Genomic DNA, 18998 nt, shown 5'->3' with positions numbered 1-18998 from the left:
TATTTACCCAATTCACCTATAGCGCATGTGTTTGGACTTGTGGGGAAAACCGGAGCACCCAGAGGAAACCCACTCAAACACGGGGAGAACATGCAAACTCCACACAGAAATGCCAACTGACCTAGCCGGGACTCGAACCAGCGACCTTCTTGCTGTGAGGTGATCACTGCACCACCGCGATGCCCCAAAATGTGAACTTATTCAAATAAATGTAAATACCGTAGGTTTCATTTAATTTAATATTTTTTTTATTAAATATTATTGTGGTCAGTAAATGTAGACAATAATTTAATGGTAGATGAAGCGTCAAGCACGAGTTAATGCAAAGACACCTTGTCCTAAAGCAACTTTGGTGCTTGACTGGCGAGGTGCAAGACTAAACAATACTTGCATGCTGTTTCAGAGCGAATATTCAGAGTAGAATATTCAGTAAAGCAGGGTAGGCGGAATAGCGCTATTCACTGATGTTTTGTTGTTAAATTGTATAATTGACATTGACATTAAAATTGACATTATTGATGCTGTAAAAGGTCCCTCATGAAACTGAAAATAGTCACATCGAACATTCGCCGGGAGATTTCAGTGGCTGAACAACACTTCTGTAATTAATTTTAAATAATTATTCTATTATCCAATCAGTTCTTGACCAAACCCCTATATATACCAAAGCTGTCTTACCTGCAGCATCTTACGACTTTAGCATCCCTCCACCACCCCGTCACCTCACCTCTTAAGCATTACAATCCCAGGGGGAGCGTTCTGGGGCCGAGCTAGATACTTCGCTCGAATCCCTATTCCTCTCTGTTTCCTGATAAGAGGAATAACTCGAGTTTGGGTGTCTTCCCTGAGCTCAGAGCCCTCTCCCCGGACAGCACGCCAAATACGCTTTATTCTGAAACTATTGCAAGCGTGAACTCGTGAATACGCACGTGCACACGCAAATGGCGGATCTGCGTGAACGGGTGCATAGATAGACAAATCTACTTGCTGACAGACAGTTTGGGCTACTTAACAGAATTATGGGAAATGTCGGCCCGACAATATTTAATTGGATGAACATTTTTTAATTTTATGTCTCATCCAGAATTTAAAAACACATATAAACACATTCAGATCATTTACTTTAATTATTACTATTGGAATGTGAAGGGACTTTCAACCAGCACTACAAAAAATGTTTCTGAAGACAATCACCTACTGCACCTTTAAATTATACACACGCAATAAGTAAATACAGTAAATTCCTGTAATTCAAAAGTACAGTTTTTTTGCTGTAATTTTACACATTTTTTATATTTTCTGGGGCTTTTAATATTTTTTATAAATATTAAATGACTACATTATTGATCAGATTTTTTAGCTCTGAATGTAAGAGCAAAACTCGAAAAAAGCAGTGTATAATCTGAACATCAGTTTGAATAGTAAATCATTTTTCTAATGAAGTCTTCATTAGTGCTGCTGAAAAGGAAGGTCACATGTTCAGTGTTTCTGAGCCTTATGTTTTAATCGGTGCTATCGTTCACTCCCTTAATGCTCTTCTGTGATTATGATATTTGCCCTATATTGTACACAAATGAGGGGCAGCTCGGTGGCTCAGTGGTCAGCACTGTCGCCTCACAGCAAGAAGGTCGCTGGTTCAAGTCCCGACTGGACCAATTGGTATTTCTGTGTGGAGTTTCCATGTTCTCCCCATTTTGGAGTGGGTTTCCTCCGGGTTTCTCCCACAAACCAAACACATGTGCTATAGGTGAATTGGATGAACTAAACTGGCCGTAGTGTATGAGTGTGAATGCGAGAGTGTATAGGTGTTTCCCAGTACTGGTTTGCGGCTGGAAATCTGCTGTGTAAAACATATGCTGGAATAGTTGGTGATTCATTCCACTGTGGCCATCTTTGATAAATAAAGGGACTAAGCTGTAGGAAAATGAATAAATGTACACAAATGGCAGAACAGGATTTGAATACGATCCTTAAGGTGACCTCCGTCTTGTATTATGACTAAGAATGTTTGCTGCATGTGTACTGAAAAACTTGAGAAAGCAAAGACTTGTTTTATTGGAAGTGTTAAAAATTAACTTCAAGTATTTGTTAGGGAAAAGGGAGTGAAATTATTATTATAAAATATAAGTGATAAATGTACAATGTAATAAAGTTTAAATAAATGTCATTTAAAAAATGAATGCGTTTAATATACTCTGAGTAATAGCAGCCTCGTTCAGCCTCACTATGAAATTGCGAATATGAATACAGTAAATTTGGAGAATAAACAGGAGAAAGGAAAGGCTTGTTTTAGTGGAAGAGTTTAAAATGAAATCAAAATGTATAATTAAAGGGAAATATTTGGGGTGAAAAATAGGATGAAATTAAAATTAAATAAAAAAAGAATATATAGTTAAAAGGATTAATTTTGTAGTCAAAATATAATAAAATAAAGAATAATGGCTTATTTTAAATAGATTAATAACATTTCATGTCAATTTAATTTAAACACTTCGTTTGAGAAAGGAAGGATTTGTTTTGATGTCCATATTTAAAAAATGCAATAAAAATGTTATTATAAAATTATAATCACTAATATAATTATTCTAAAAATGATTATATATTATGTTATAAAATATTTAATGTAACTTAGTATATGAAGAGTTCAGATGCAAAACCCTCTAAATCCATCAGACCTCTTTTCTTGTAAATGAGCATTTTCTATCAGGCTCCTCTGATTAGGTTCAGAAGTTTTATTCACTTTATTCACTTTAGACACTTCTTTGGTTTTTAACACGGTAGATTTTATTAGATTTTACGTCAAAACCAGCTGAATCCACAAGTGCTTTTTTTGCAAAAACCTCTAAATCCACCTAATGGGACAAGACAGAGTAATTAGTTGAAAAATTACTAAATATGCAATTAGAAATGAGTTCTAACATAAAACACATTACACAAACCACCTAGAATTAAAAATACATAAATCTGTCAAGTAAGTGGCGGTTCATTCCGCTGTGATAAAGCAGGAAAAAAGCAGAAGGAAAATGAATGAATGAAATCTGTCAAGTAAATGCATTAATCAATACTATTAAAACTGACATCAATTAAATCTTAACTATCTGTTGTAATTTCTGATATTTGGAATTTAGATTTAATTTAAGTAGAGCTATTTAAACAGAGCAAACATTGTAAACTAAGCTTGGTAGTCAAATAATGTTGTGTAAAACATTGTGAAACATCAATATCTGTGCATTGTCCATTAATAAAAAAGCTTATCAGACGTATAGATATTATGAAGTAATATAAATAATGTATAGTTTTATATATTATATTTATCTTTTAAAAAAATAGCTTAAATTAGCAGATAAAACACAAGGTAGGCCTACTGGGCAAAAAGGCATGCCTCTCAGACAATTTTAGACGCTGTCATTTATTCATTCTCACCATTACTTAAGGTCTTGGTCACTTGTTTATCCTGATAGCATCCACGTGGGATGAAAGAACAGCGTCTTAACTCTGTCTTTCGTTAAAATGGAGTTTCTGTTTAATGTACAGTAAATCGGACTCAATCAAAGTAGCGTCACTGTGCAAAAAAACTTTATGAATGCATGCTATACTTCCGACTGTACAGCGTGTTTTCTTTTCCTTATAATGCACAGCGTTTTGAGGTAAGGGACGTTTTCATTTGCTGTTCACTGACAGTCAGACAGGCTTATCCAGTTCATCAAACTCCATCTTTTAAAATCGAAATCGAAAGCTGAATAAAACAGTCTCCTCATAAAACCCAGCATATCAGCGCGCTGCTACATTGAAAACAAATGATTCGATTAGCGCCTTCTGATTGGTTCTCGGGACATTTGCTGAGGCAAGTGGCGTTTAGCGGCTTTTGCCAACAAACTGTTATTTCTGAATGAGCTGACTCTGCGATTCAGATGATCTGAAGCAAATCTATTTGTTGAACATGTAGTACGTGCCTAAAGCATTCATTCAATGTCGTTATATCATTTTTGGCAGAAGTGACATTTAGCGGCTTTTTGCATGAACTCTTCATATTAATATAAACCTCAATAGAAAATATTGAATTAAAATTAAAATTAAAAAAGAATATAATGGCATAATTGACAATGAAACTAATAAAATTACTTCTAATATTTTTTTAGGAAATGATAATATTATATGTTATCAAATATCTAATGTAATTTAGTATATTATAAACATAATTCTTAATCGAAAATATTTCATTAAAATGCAAATAAAAAAGCATAATTGTCAAACATAGTTGATTATTTAAAATTATAATTCACAATTTCATTCTAACAACTAATTTATTTATTAAACCAATTTATTTTATTAGAAAAATACATCAACTTCATACTGTTCTCATGCTTTCAAAATAGCTTGTATCCAGAATAAATGTAATGAACAACTATTAAACAGTTTTGGTTTTATTTTCTGAAATATACGTTTATTTTAGAGGTTTGACAGGTAAAATTTTAACATTCATCCCTGGATAGAGTCATTATTCTTCATAGTTCACTCATATTTGATGACAAGCAAGTCTGGAGGTGAAGTAAATACTAGCCTAGAGTCAATTTCTTATAACTCTCACCTGAGTAAAATAGTGGCAGAGTAAATTTGTAGTTCCTCTGAACAGTATTAAAAAATAGCTGAGTCAAATTCTTACAGCGCTCAATGAAGTAAAATAGTATGAGAGTAGATTTAAAAAAACTAAACATTACATGAAAGAGTAAAATAATAACAGTACATTGAGTAAAATTAACTCTGGAGAAATGACTCTTTCAAAAGAGTAAGTTTTACTCTTTCTTCAGAGGGACCAAATGTTACAGTATCTTTTATAGAGTATAATTTCCTCAATATGAGTTATTATATTACTCTGGAAAATTTACCGCGTGTATACTGCACATCTGAGCAGTTTATTTCACATACAGATAAAGCTTTATTCTCCTCTGTGATTCACTGACTGACCCTGTGACCCTCAATCAGTTTCTCCTGCCATCATTGACTTTACACAGTGTTCTGTGAAACTGGGAGCCTGAACCCGTAACCCGGCAACAAGCAGATCCGGAGTCGGTCACGGTTGCCTTCATCTTTGCCCGAGAGAGAAAAATGGCTCTTATTTGAGCTCCCTATTGAAATCACATTTAAAGAAGTAACAAATGAATGTTGTATTTGCAGAACGGCTCAGCAATAATATTCTTTACTGTAGTAATATAATCTAGTTTGTGAAGATTTGATGATTGGTTGTTATGAATTGTTATTATTTCTTCTATATGGGCTTAAAGAGGTGCTTAGATGATGATTATATGAAACGAAAGATAGAGTATTTATATAGGATGAGTGATATAATGTTATGCACACTATGTAGGCATCATCTAATTAAAATCTTAAGTGACTAATTTGAAACACTCCAAGTAGGGAGCAACTCTGTGGGCTCTTTTTTAATGATCTAGGCACAAAGTCTAAAGTGCATGGTGCAAAAGCGTTTAAAGGGCATGTCTGAATCCATTTCTGCTATTTTAAGGATGGATAATTCTCCATTTTACCTCTTTACTTTCTCTTTACTTTACTTCAACTCTTTACTGTACTCTTTTGTGCATAAGAAAATGGTGTTGTACGCACTCCACTGAGGACATCCATTAGTCTACATCCGGGGTCTCAAACTCGCCACCTGCGATAGTTTGTGGCCCCCACCTTAATTTAAAAGTTTAATGACAGTGCAGCCCACGAGTTTAATATGGATGGTGCTTTACAGTGTTGTGTGCAGAGCTGAATAATCCTACCAATCACACTGGTGTATATGGCTCTTGGGGGCGGGACTTCGGCTGGACTTGACGCAGGCAGAGAAACACTTCTCAGTGAAAGTTACGGCAGTGTTTCCCTGGAGTGTTTTCTCCCGTGCCTGGCAGGCTGCCTCGTTTCTATTGGGCACACGCGGACATTAGTCCCAGGACACTTCATTCTCGACACTTCAAAAAAGTTTTTACGTTTCTGCCCAGCGGGACATTATACGTAAATAAATGCATATAAATCAGTGCTTAATTTGAGCCGGATCTTGCTGGATTTTGTTTTGGGAAATGTCAGATATTCGTGTTTTGCTTTCCGGTATTTATTTTAATTGGTTCGGCAGTAAATTGTGTTTGTGTGTGTGTGTGAGAGAGAGAGAGAATGTGCATATGAAGGCTGATTGTGTGTGCGCGCACGCATGGCGGTAGTCACCATGCGCAAGCTAAAGCAGAAGGCACGTTTAACTATTGGTCCTGAACAATATTTTCAGCCAATCATCTTTCTTATTCTTACAGTCGCTCTCATTGGTTGGTGTTTTTTGTTTCGCCTGCAGTAAGCAGAGAAGATAAATAATGGCATAGTGGCCTGCGTAAATGATATCTGTATTTTCAAAATAGCAAAGAGGCAGTCATGCTTATTTTCATTACTTTAAAACCATGAGTAAATCTGATAATGAGGCTGATCAAAAGAAATCTCGAGAAGCTGCTGGAACTGCCTCGCTGGATCTGGATAGCGGGATACAGAAGCAACGCGAGTCAAGTCAGCTACAGAACATGATGGAGAAGTTAACTGTGGGCTCTTCTTGAAGATTAGACAAGAGTGAGTTATTTAATTACTATTTTTCACTTGGAAGTGAACTGAAATGGCACTTAGTGAGTTAATATGAGGTCTCTCTTTCTCTCTCTCTCTCTCTCTCTCTCTCTCTCTCTCTCTCTCTCTCTCTCTCTCTAAATAAATCAAAGTGATACATACAATAATAAAAGAAAAGGGATAAAAGAAAAGTAAGGAACCCAATGCAGCCTAATGGAATCGTCTGCAGTCACCTATCGACACCTGTCCATTGGCAATAAGAGTCCCCAGTAACCTGTTATGAAGCGGACAGGAGACAGAGGTAAGGAAACGTTAGGGTGTTTATTGAATGACAACAAGGAGCACATGAAGGATAGCCAGGAGGATCAGGAATGATGTTGGGGTCTTCTCCTCCGTGGCTGGGTAACAGGAATACACGAGGATGGACAGCACACACCAGATACAGCTGACAGAGGATGACACAGACTTGGAAGGACTGGAAGACAGGACGATACGGGAGGACCAGGAAGACTAGGGAGGAATACAAAGAGAACAGGTAAGTAAATCGTTTGTTTAGCTGAGGATGACTACGCTGAGTGGTCGCTCAGTTGTCCGCTTTCGTCGAGACGAGCCCGGACAATGAGCGACTGGAGTGCTGTGCTTTTATCTGGTGCTCGTGAATGTGATGCAGCTGTGTGCTCATTAGAAGTCAGGTGATGGTGATCTTCGTGAGTGGGGATCGTGAGAGCCTGACCAATCCGTGACAGTACCCCCCTCCCCAGGGCCCGCTCCTGAGGGCCGACACCTCCGACGCCGTGGTGGTCTCCCTCTGCCTCTAGGCGCTGGGAACTCAGGGTGGCTCTCATGAAACTCCACCATGAGACTAGGATCGAGAATATCAGCTCTGGGAACCCATGTCCTTTCTTCGGGGCCGTACCCTTCCCAGTCCACCAGGTACTCCAACTGGCCACCACGACGTCGGGAACGCAAGATCTCCTTCACTGCGTAGACGGCTCCTTCTTCTAGGAGCAGTGGAGGAGGGGGTTCCTCTTCGTGGTCAGGCTCTGTGGAGGGAAGAACAGGATCGTGATAGGGTTTCAGGAGTGATACGTGGAATGTAGGGTGAATACGGTAGTGAGAGGGTAATTGTAGTTTGTAGGTGACGGGGTTAACCTGTTCCACGATGGTGAAGGGACCAACAAATCGGGGACTTAACTTGCGAGAGGGCAGTCGCATGCGTATGTCCCGGGTGGATAGCCACACCTTTTGTCCGGGTGTGTATCTGGGTTCTTCAGACCTTCTCCTATCGGCGGTTACCTTGCTTCGACGGACTGCCCTCTGCAGATGTTGATGAGCCTCGTCCCAGACTCTCTCGCTCTCCCCGAACCAGTGATCCACTGCGGGGACATCAGATGGTTCGCCATCCCAGGGAAAGAGCGGTGGTTGGAAGCCCAGGACGCACTGGAATGGCGTGAGTCCGGTGGAGGGTTGCCGCAGTGAATTTTGGGCATATTCTGCCCAGCCCAAATACTGGCTCCAGGAGTTTCTGGTGACCACTGCAGAAGGTCCTCAGGAACCGTCCCACCTCCTGAATCTTCCTCTCTGTCTGCCCGTTGGTTTGGGGATGATATCCAGAAGAGAGGCTGACGGCCACACCTAGGAGCTTGAAGAAGGCTTTCCATAGACGTGAGATGAACTGTGGACCTCTGTCCGACACAATATCTTCTGGAATACCAAATGACCTGAAGACTTGATTAAAGATATTGTCGGCAGTTTCAAAGGCTGTGGGAAGACCTTTCAGAGGGATTAGTTTGACAAACTTTGAGAATCTATCTACTATGACTAGAATACAGGTATTACCTTCTGACGAAGGGAGGTCAGTGATAAAGTCCACTCCTAGGTGTGACCAGGGACGGTTCGGAATCGGCAAGGGATGGAGCTTTCCAGCGGGTAGATGACGTGGGCTCTTGGATTGGGCACAGTCCTTACAGCCCTGAACATATTGCCTCACATCCCTTGCCATGTTTGGCCACCAGAATCGTTGGGATACTAGCGAGAGAGTATTGTTGATCCCTGGATGTCCAGTGCCTAGCGAGGTATGTAAGGAGTGGATCAGATCTACCCGGTGTTCAGGTGGTATGAACTGCCGATGAGGAGGGCATCCCGGCGGAGCAGGAGCTTCCGGAGTGGCAACGACTGGAGGAGCGTTCCAGGTGATCGGACAAATGGAGATGTGTTCGGGAAGAATCTTCGTTGGGAGTTCTTCATGATCGTGATGCTCGTGTAAACGAGAGAGAGCGTCTGCTCTTAGATTCTTGGGTCCTGGACGATAGGAAATGGAGAAATCAAAACGTGAGAAGAAAAGTGACCATCTGGCTTGACGTGGACATAGTCTCTTGGCCTCTTTGATGTACTGGAGGTTTTTGTGATCTGTGATCACCTGGAACGGATGTTTGGCTCCCTCCAACCAGTGACGCCACTCCTCCAAGGCTAGCTTGATTGCTAGAAGCTCCCTGTCTCCTATGCTGTAATTCTGCTCCGCCGGGCTCAACTTCCGAGAGAAATAGGCACAGGGATGCAGTCGGGGCGGTGTATCATGATGTTGAGATAATACTGCCCCGACGCCGGTGGTGGATGCGTCCACTTCCACCACGAAAGGAAGATTTGGGTCAGGATGAATCAGGAGTGGGGCCCTTGTGAACTCCTTCTTAAGAAGGCGGAAGGCTGCGGCTGCTTCTTTGGTCCACTCCAGTCCTTTGGGTTTACCCTTGAGGAGATTAGTGAGAGGTGATGTAATCCTGCTGTAGTCCTTGATAAATCGTCTATAAAAGTTAGCAAACCCAAGAAACCTCTGGAGCTCCTTAATGGAAGTGGGTTCTGACCAGGATAGAACAGCCTCAATTTTCTTCCCATCCATACGTATACCGGTTTGGTCAATGATGTATCCCAGGAAATGAATCGACTTCTGGTGGAATGAGCATTTCTCCGCTTTGAGGTAGAGGTGATGTTCTCTCAATGTGTGTAGGACCTCCGCAACGTGTTGGCGATGTTCGGCCTCACTCCGGGAGTAAATGAGGATGTCATCTATGTACACTATTACACAGTGGTGAAGAAACTCCCGGAGGACTTCATGAATGAAGTTTTGGAATACGGGGGGGGGCGTTGACCAGACCGTAAGGCATGACCTCATATTCATAGTGGCCAGTAGGGGTCACGAATGCTGTCTTCCATTGGTCCCCCTCACGTATTCTTATCAGATTATACGCGCTGCGGAGGTCCAATTTAGTGAAGACTTTAGCTTCTCGGAGCTGTTCCAAAGCGGCTGGTACCAGAGGAAGGGGATATCGGTATTTTACTGTACCGTTATTTAGGACCCTGTAGTCGATGCATGGACGCAGCCCTCCGTCCTTCTTGGCCACAAAGAAGAAGCTTGAGGCGGCTGGTGATTTTGAGTGACGTATGTACCCCTGACTCAGAGCCTCCCTTATGTAATCTTCCATTGCCTGATTCTCTGGAAGCGAGAGCGGGTAGATCCTACCTCTTGGCAACTGGGCATCTGGAACTAGGTCGATCGCGCAGTCCCATGGCCGATGCGGCGGTAGCTGGGAAGCTCTCTTGGGGCAGAAGACATCATGAAAGGAGCTGTACTCCTTAGGAATGTGGATAGACTGCTTCTCAGGAGGGCTCTCGACCGATGTTGCAAACAAAGAAATGGGGTTCCGACCTTGAAGAGGGAGATTTGGAAAACAGGCAGGTGTACATCCAGATCCCCATTTCTTTATCTCTCCTGTGCCCCAAGAGATGATGGGATCGTGCTTCACCAGCCACGGGCGCCCTAGAATGATGTCCATATTTGCACCCTCCAGAACCAGAAATTGAATCCTCTCTTGATGTAACACCCCCACTTGAAGAAGGATGTCTTCGCATTGTCGATGGATACGGGTCGAAGATCGAGTGCACTGGGTTATCGGTTGTATCTGGTATATATGCGAGGACGCCTCAGTACGGAGGTGGAGTTGACGACAGAGGGATTGGGAGATGAAGTTCCCTGCTGACCCGGAGTCGATGAGGGCTGTGACAAGGAGAGAAATAGAGGCAGTAGTTATTTGTACGGTGGTAGTAAGTGGTTTACATTGTTCAATATTCGTACTGAATACACTCACTGAAGTCCGAATGGGACGAAGGGGACACTCCATACGGGTGTGTCCACTGACACCGCAGTATAGACACAGACCCCGGGTCAGCCTCCTCTGTCGTTCCGCTGATGTCAGTCTTCCAGACTCTATTATCATGGGTTCTGGTTCTGGAGAGGCTGTTGACTCAGGCGATTGGAGGAGTGCAGACGAGGGGGTGATGGTGTCCTGTTGATAGGAACGAAGACGATCGGAACATCGGAGAGAATGTTGGATGAATCTCTCCAGACCCATTGTATCATCTAATGTGGCCAGTTGGATTCGGAGAGTGGGTTCCAAGCCGAGCCGGTACGTGGTCAACAACGATCTCTCATTCCATCCACTTGCAGCTGCTAGAGTGCGAAACCGGAGAGCATATTCCTGTGTAGATAGAGTACCTTGCTTTAGATGATACAGCTGCTCTCCAGCGGCTACTTCCCCATCAGAACGTCCAAACACCTCTTTGAAATACTCCGTGAAGGTAGTGATGGAATTCATGACCGGCCCGGCTTGGTTCCAGATCGTCTCAGCCCATTTAAGTGCAGGTCCAGAGAGTAGAGATACGATGTAGGCGATCTTTGACTTATCTGTGGGATATAGAGAAGGTTGCATTTCGAATATGAGGGAACATTGTAACAGAAAACCATTGCACTCCCCCGCTCCGCCTGAGTAGGGCGCTGGTCGGGCCATGGGACTGGAAGGAAGGGCCGAAGAAGAAACTGTGGAGGCGGAAGTGCTCGGTGCTGGTGGTGCGTTGGAAAGTGGAGCTGGTGGCTGTAGAATCCGCTTCAACTGGTCCACCAGCTCTTGAAAGTGATCGGGGGTGCTCATGTTGTCGTCGTTATTGGTCCGGGCTTCTGTTATGAAGCGGACAGGAGACAGAGGTAAGGAAACGTTAGGGTGTTTATTGAATGACAACAAGGAGCACATGAAGGATAGCCAGGAGGATCAGGAATGATGTTGGGGTCTTCTCCTCCGTGGCTGGGTAACAGGAATACACGAGGATGGACAGCACACACCAGATACAGCTGACAGAGGATGACACAGACTTGGAAGGACTGGAAGACAGGACGATACGGGAGGACCAGGAAGACTAGGGAGGAATACAAAGAGAACAGGTAAGTAAATCGTTTGTTTAGCTGAGGATGACTACGCTGAGTGGTCGCTCAGTTGTCCGCTTTCGTCGAGACGAGCCCGGACAATGAGCGACTGGAGTGCTGTGCTTTTATCTGGTGCTCGTGAATGTGATGCAGCTGTGTGCTCATTAGAAGTCAGGTGATGGTGATCTTCGTGAGTGGGGATCGTGAGAGCCTGACCAATCCGTGACATAACCAGACTAATTATGGGGTCGCACCGTTATTTGTGGGTCATTTGCATCGCGCTACTTGCATTGTATTGTCATTGATATATGTGATATAATTAATTTCTTGTGGAAAACCTGAAACGGCCCAGCCTCACCCAGGCTCGGTCTCCAGCGGCCCTCAGGTAAATTGAGTTTGAGACCCCTGGTCTACATATTTAATTTCATTTGTTAAGCGCAGAGATTTGTTTCAAAACTATTTCTAAATTCAGTTCTAATTTCCAGCAAACGAATAAATGAACAATAATAATGAAGTGTGGTCAAAAACCTGAGTTATATTCAAACACACGTCCTGTTCTTATGCCCCATATAGTGATCCAGACGTCTCCAAAACCCGACAGGTGGACAAATCTAAACTTGTTTTCATTAAAACAAATATAAATATGCATATAATAAATAATACTGCTAATAATAACAACATTATACAAATGCAAATTGTAAACTAAAAAAGCTCCTCAAGATGAAGAAGGCATGGAGGCAGTGGTTTTTATATTCAGGTAGAAAATAATAATTTTGTAACATTTTAATCCTTTAATTATTTTCATTTGTAAAGATATTTGTGTTTTGTTGTACATCCTGTGTGTATTAAGCAATGTGTAATCGTTTGGACCTGCATTGGCGAATAACTAACATGGTCTGCGCTGGACTTTAGAACAGCTTTTAGCTGGTCAATAGTGCGCCCATTTCAGTTCCTTAAAATAGCAACACGCCAACACTGCACCTTGACACACCTCCTTTAAAGACCAAAACAACCGTGAGTCTACAAAGTGGCACAAATGGATGAGCTATTTAAACTACTTGGCGCAAAACGTGAAAATTACTGTTGCGCTGGTCTGAAAATAGCAACAAATCGCAGCAAACACATCTTGCACCTTATTGCGTACAAATAGCAATTTGAAGAGTTTGGTGAAAGTGTGCCACAGTGGTAATTATTTTTTAAATAATACTGTAATATAGCATTAAATACGTGTAATAAAAACATGTGATGGAGTCATATTTGTTATGTTTTTATATTTCATTAATAGGTTTGAATTGGTTTATTTTATTTTTTCTAAATGTTTAGTTTTCATTGTAATTTTCACGTTTAAGATATTTTGATATTTTATTTTTTATTAAGAATTTTGTATTTTTTTTAAAATTTGTAATTTTATTTTTGTGTTTATTTTAGTTTTAGATGAATCAAAATCAAAACTAAAATTTTCCATGGTGTCTGCTGTTTCATATTTTAAGTTTTGTGGAAAGAAATGATTTTTATTATTTTATTATTATGGAATTGATTAACTGATCAAATGGACTGAAAAATCTATTATTAATATAAATCAATAAATACTATTCGTGAAAAATAAATGCAATGAAAATATAATTCATTTTAATTTTAACAATCAACAACATATGGAATTTTATTTTTGAGATGGGATAATTAATATAAATATATGAATCATAAAATTATTTAAAATGATTATGCATAAGGCAATGTGGTGGCTCAGTGGTTAGCACTGTCGCCTCACAGCAAGAAGATTGCTGGTTCAAGTCCCGGCTGGGTCAGTTGGCGTTTCTGTGTGGAGTTTGCATGTTCTCCCCATATTCGCACGGGTTTCCTCTGCATGCTCCGGTTTCCCCCAGATAATTATTGATAATAATCAGTGCATTTACGATCAATAGTTCTCAAGTAATGGAGTGCTTCTCTAATATCTCCATTGTAATGCTACCAGAATTCAGTGTGTTATTTTCTATTGTAATCTCACTGATGCCTCAAAACGTTGTTTAGCTTTTACTTAAAATAATAATGTTGTAAAAAAGTTTGATATACCGTACATCCACGTCTGCTTTTATTATACAGCGAACGTTATGTTATGCACACTTTTACAAGAAATTTATAGCTGCTTCAACAAATGCAATTAGTTTATGCAGTGTGTCAAGATAGAAAGCATCATTAAAGCAGCAAAGGCGAGACTTGAGTGGAACGATGAAGCTGTCAAGACCAGAGAAATGAATTTGAAACTCGTGTGAACGTCTGAAGCTTTAGCACATATTTGATTTTCGTGCCCTTTTCTCAGCCGGTAAGTGCTTCTGCTCAGTCAGATAGCATTACCTTGAGCTTAGCCATCAGAGACTCTTGCTTTTTTATGCTTTTGCACTGCATGGTTTGCAGAGCTGGTAGTAATGGATTATTTGTAATTTGGATTATGTAATGAGATTAAAAAAAATCAAGTATTTGTAGAGTAAACTACTTTTTAAATAACTCGTATTCAGACCACAGTTTTGTACATTTAATTTTTTATGTTTTTTTAACAGTTACTGTAGTTCAGTTCATTGATTCACCTGATTCTTGTGTTTTGTTGTTGTTGTTGTTGTTGTTGTTGTTGTTGTTGTTGTTGTTGTTGTTTTCTTACATTTTCAGTTTTTTTTTTTTTTGTTTTTTTAAATAAACTTAATGTTCTTTTTTTTTTTTTTAATATATTTTGACCATATTTTTGATGGTAAAATTCTGGCAACCATACAGTAATTTCATTGATTTATTTTCATTTTTTTTTTACATTTTATGGTTTTTTTTTAAGAAACCTAATTGTTTTTACTATGATTTTTTTCTACTAGGTTTTTTTACGGTGTAAAAACACAGCTGTCAAACACAGCTGCCATTTTTTTACCATAAAATTTACATATAAGAATTGTGTTTTTTCACAATTCATTGATTCACCTGATTTTTTTCATTTTTTTTTCATTTGATATATTTCTGTAATAAACCTTTTTACTGCCTCGCTACCGCATTTTTGACTGTAAAGTTTCAGAAACCACAGCCATTGTTTTTGCCATAAAATTTACAGTTTATTATATAGAGTGCAGTTACTTTTTCACAGTTCATTGATTCACCTGATATTTCTCTTTTTTATTTTCGTAGTAAACCTGATATTTTTTACTTCGTTACTACCACAATTCTGATGGTAAAGATCTGGCAACCACAGCTTATTTTTTTTACTACATTGCTACCGCATTTTTTGACTGTAAAGTTTTGGCAACCACATCCATTGTTCTTGCCATAAATTTTACAGTTTATTATTTAGAGTGCAGTTAGTTGTTCACAATTCATTGATTTACCTGATATTTTACATCTTTTATTTTTTCGTAGTAAACCTGATATTTTTTACTTCGTTGCTACCACAATTTTGATGGTAAAGATCTGGCAACCACAGCTGCCGTTTTTCCCATAAAATTTAGTTTTTTTTTTTTGCTCACAATTTACTGTTTCACCTAATTTTTCTCCTTTTTTAAGTTTAGAATTTTATTTAATAATTTATTCATTTATTTACTTTTTGCTGTAAACCTTTTTGTTTTTTTAACTACGTTCCTACTGCGTTCTTGACGGTAAAGTTCTGGCCACGAAAGCTGCAGATTTTACCGTATTTATTTTATTACAGTGGTTGTTTAAAATCCATTGTTTCACCTGAAAATTGTCTTTTTTACATTTAATATTTTTTGCAATAAACCTGATATTTTTTACTGTGTTGCTACCACTTTTTTGACGTTAATGTTTTGTCAACCACAGCTACCATTGTTACTGTTTACTACAGTGCAGTTAGTTGTTCGCAAATCATTGATTCACCTGATTTTTTCTTTTTTTAACATTTATATTTATACATAATAAACAAAATTATTTTTTCTTGCTTCTGCATTTTTGACTGTAAAGATCTGGCAACCACAGCTGCCATTTTTATGGTAATATTTACAGCTTATTTTTTACAGTTAGTTAGTTGCTCACAAGTCCTTGTTTCACCTAATTTTTAAGTTAGATTTTTTTCCTCATGCGTTTTGGACAGCAAAGTTCTGGCAACCAAAGCTGCCGATTTTACCATATTTATTTTTTACAGTGGTTGTTTAAAATCCATTGTTTCATCTGAAAATTGTCTTTTTTTTATATTTAATATGTTTTGTAATAAACCTGATTTTTTAAAATGGTAACGTTTTGGCAACCACAGCTGCCTTTATTAACTGTAAAATTTACCGTTTTTTAAATACAGTGCAGTTAGTTTTTCGCAATTCATTGATTCACCTGATTTATTTTCTTTTTTCACATTTATATTTTTACATAATAATTTATTTTTTGTTGCTACTGCATTTTTGACCGTAAAGATCTGGCAACCACAGCTGCCATTTTTATCGTAATATTTACAGTTTAGTTTTTGCAGTGCAGTTAGTTGCTCACAATATGTTGATTCACCTCATTTTTCTACATTTTTGGGGGTTTTTAATCTCCGTCTTAAAGCCACACACTGTGGACAAAATAAACAAAACAAATGTTACAAAAGCTTACAATAGTTTTATATTTACATTTTACTCTCATTTACCTTCTTTTGCCAAGCTTTTAGTTACTTTTAGTAAATTGTCTAATTTAAGTCAATTTTGTAGGGCCACATGTGTAAAGCGTTTCTGCCAAGCGGCAACCTCCCGCTCTCCCTCGGGAAGCCAATACGGAAGTAACTGAAACTGCAATTCATCAAAATTCCGCTAGTCCTGGCTCCATAATAGAGCAAGTTGCAATTGAGCCCACTGTTAAAATGGCCAACTTTACAGCAGAAAAAAAGGTGTTTACAGCCTGGTACAAAGAACAATTTTGGTTCATATAGCTATTATTACCCTCCATGACAACTGTGAGGGGGGTGAATTTTTTTATAACTCATCCATTTCCTTTATAATAGGTTATATTAAGTATGCATAATTAAGGGCGTGGCCACTTGAGTGACAGCTAGGTCTCGCTGGTCGCCGTCACTTCACCTCAGCTGAATCCGGCAGATTAGCCACTGATCTCGGCATATTCATCGTATTTTTCTTTTGTTTTATGTGGCTTTACACAGTCAGCTGCCTTTTGGACTTATTTCTTACAATTATCAGATGATATGGGATGCTGTGTGCACTTAATTGTGCTCACAAACCATTCATGTGGTCTCCGTTTCCCATGTGAGTAAAGTTATATACTTATACACCATCTCTATAAATGTATGTGTTTTATTCAAGATCATTTATCATTTATAATGTTCTTTAGGGCTGTAAAGCACTCCAGAATGTGACAGATTGATTAGCTGTAGGCTCTAGAACAGTCATCTGAAGCGTTATCATACAGTGTTATGCCTGGAGTTCATCAATAGTCCTGCATTTACTAACACAGACTATATTTGAAGTGTTTGGAAGTAATTCGCGTTTTCCTCCTGTAGAAAAACATCATAAGAACAATGTTTAGTGGCTCAATGTATTACTACAGTGTTTTTGAAAGTCTAAACACTTTATTGATATAGTGTACAGCCAAGCGCATGTGGTCAGAACACAAACGAGTCGCAGGTAATAGAGTATTAAGCATTTCTCCCAAAGTAAAGTCTGTCTGCCAGGTCTAAGCAAAGTGCCAGCAGGTGTCTGTAGCTCCACCCACTCTCCGCCTCTTTGCCCTTGTTTGGTATCCCGCCGTGGGTGCGATGACGCGCGAACAAAATGGCGACGGTTGGCCGCGCCTACTTGTAGCTTCTTTTGCGCTCTTCAGAAACCTATGGGTGACGTCACGGATGCTACGTCCATATATTTTACAGTCTATGGTTTCTGCTAATAAACTGTATGTTAACATTACTTAAGAACTCCCTCAGTTTTGTGGCTTCAGTCATTGTTGGGATACTCTTTTAAACATGTCAGCATTAACAATTCATATATCGATATACTGTATACATCATCGATTATTGTGGAATAAAAATATCAAGATCACATATTAGATTAGATTAGATTCAATTTATTGTCATCACACATGTACAAGTACAAGGCAACTAAATGACATATAATTATTTTACACATCCTTATCCAAATGTAATCCAAAAGTACTCAGATTACATGATCATACACATGTAACATAATAAATGATATTCCTGACTACTAATCTTGTTACAATTCATAGGTAATTTAGCCAGCTCTGTTGCTTTGCTAACCGAGATTAACCCCAGTGTTTATGAGCTGGATTTGTCCACACAAGGGTCTCTCAGTGTGCGAATGAAAGGTGCTGGAAGAAAAAGGTCATTCACAATCAGAGCCCAGAGGGGAAGCCAGTCTTTACGTCTCCGTCAATCACGGACGCACTCAAAAATACTGTTGAAATCATTTTTTAGGTGCTCAGAGTCAATCGCTGGCTGATTGTCAAGAATTGTCCTTTATAAAACAGACGTCTGGAAGAACGACGTGCTGATTTGATGTGATTTGAGGGGAATGAAGAGTAGCAGCAAAACAAAAACTGTTTTGATTTAAAGGCTCTGTGGAATTAAAAAAATAACTATTTTTAGATGTTAGTATCGGTATGCTAGAATTAAGGATATCTATAAGCTAGTGCGCTCCAAAACAGTCACAAAATTCACATTTAGAAGATATAAAAATCCAAAGCTTTCAGTCTGTCGCCTCCGCACAAATGGATCAATGACTTTTTTGATGTCACCTCATACTTTAGTTTCTCATCAAATCTTCGGACCAATCAAATTCTCTCTAGTATCTGACATGCCCCGCCCCCTTCAATATGCTTCTCATGGCTATTTCTCAATATTCATTCTTGTCTGTACTGTTCTTGTGTCCTCGTGAAGCGTCATCAACATACCTATCAACCCTCCCGTTTTTCCCGGGATTCTCACGTATTTTACAGTTCTATCCCGTTATCATCTCTTAAAAGTATTTTCCCGTATTTCACTCATATTTTCAGTCTTCCACTGAAGAGTGGCAAATAAACATTAAAGGGCCGAGCCTCCCTATACGCAACCCATACCGCCGAACCACCAGGGGCCGCCCCTTGCTCTTAAATGTGAGTCTGTTCTGTGCTTTGGCTTTGTTTAGGCATAAAAAACACTTTAAAATAAATATAAAAACGGCGGGATTCCCTT

At 39.3% G+C, this 18998-nt stretch overlaps 1 protein-coding gene across 1 annotated transcript in view; it reads left to right on the top strand.

Moving 5' to 3' along the window:
• Positions 1–18998, top strand: part of grik1b (glutamate receptor, ionotropic, kainate 1b) — a 94702-nt gene that overhangs the window by 18412 nt on the left and 57292 nt on the right. The gene's annotated exons all lie outside the window — the stretch shown is intronic.

This window comes from Danio aesculapii, chromosome 15, assembly GCF_903798145.1.
Source record: "Danio aesculapii chromosome 15, fDanAes4.1, whole genome shotgun sequence".
Classification (NCBI taxonomy): Eukaryota; Metazoa; Chordata; class Actinopteri; order Cypriniformes; family Danionidae; genus Danio; species Danio aesculapii.
The sequence above is the reverse complement of the archived record's forward strand: the minus strand, read 5'-3'. Positions and strand labels throughout refer to the sequence as shown.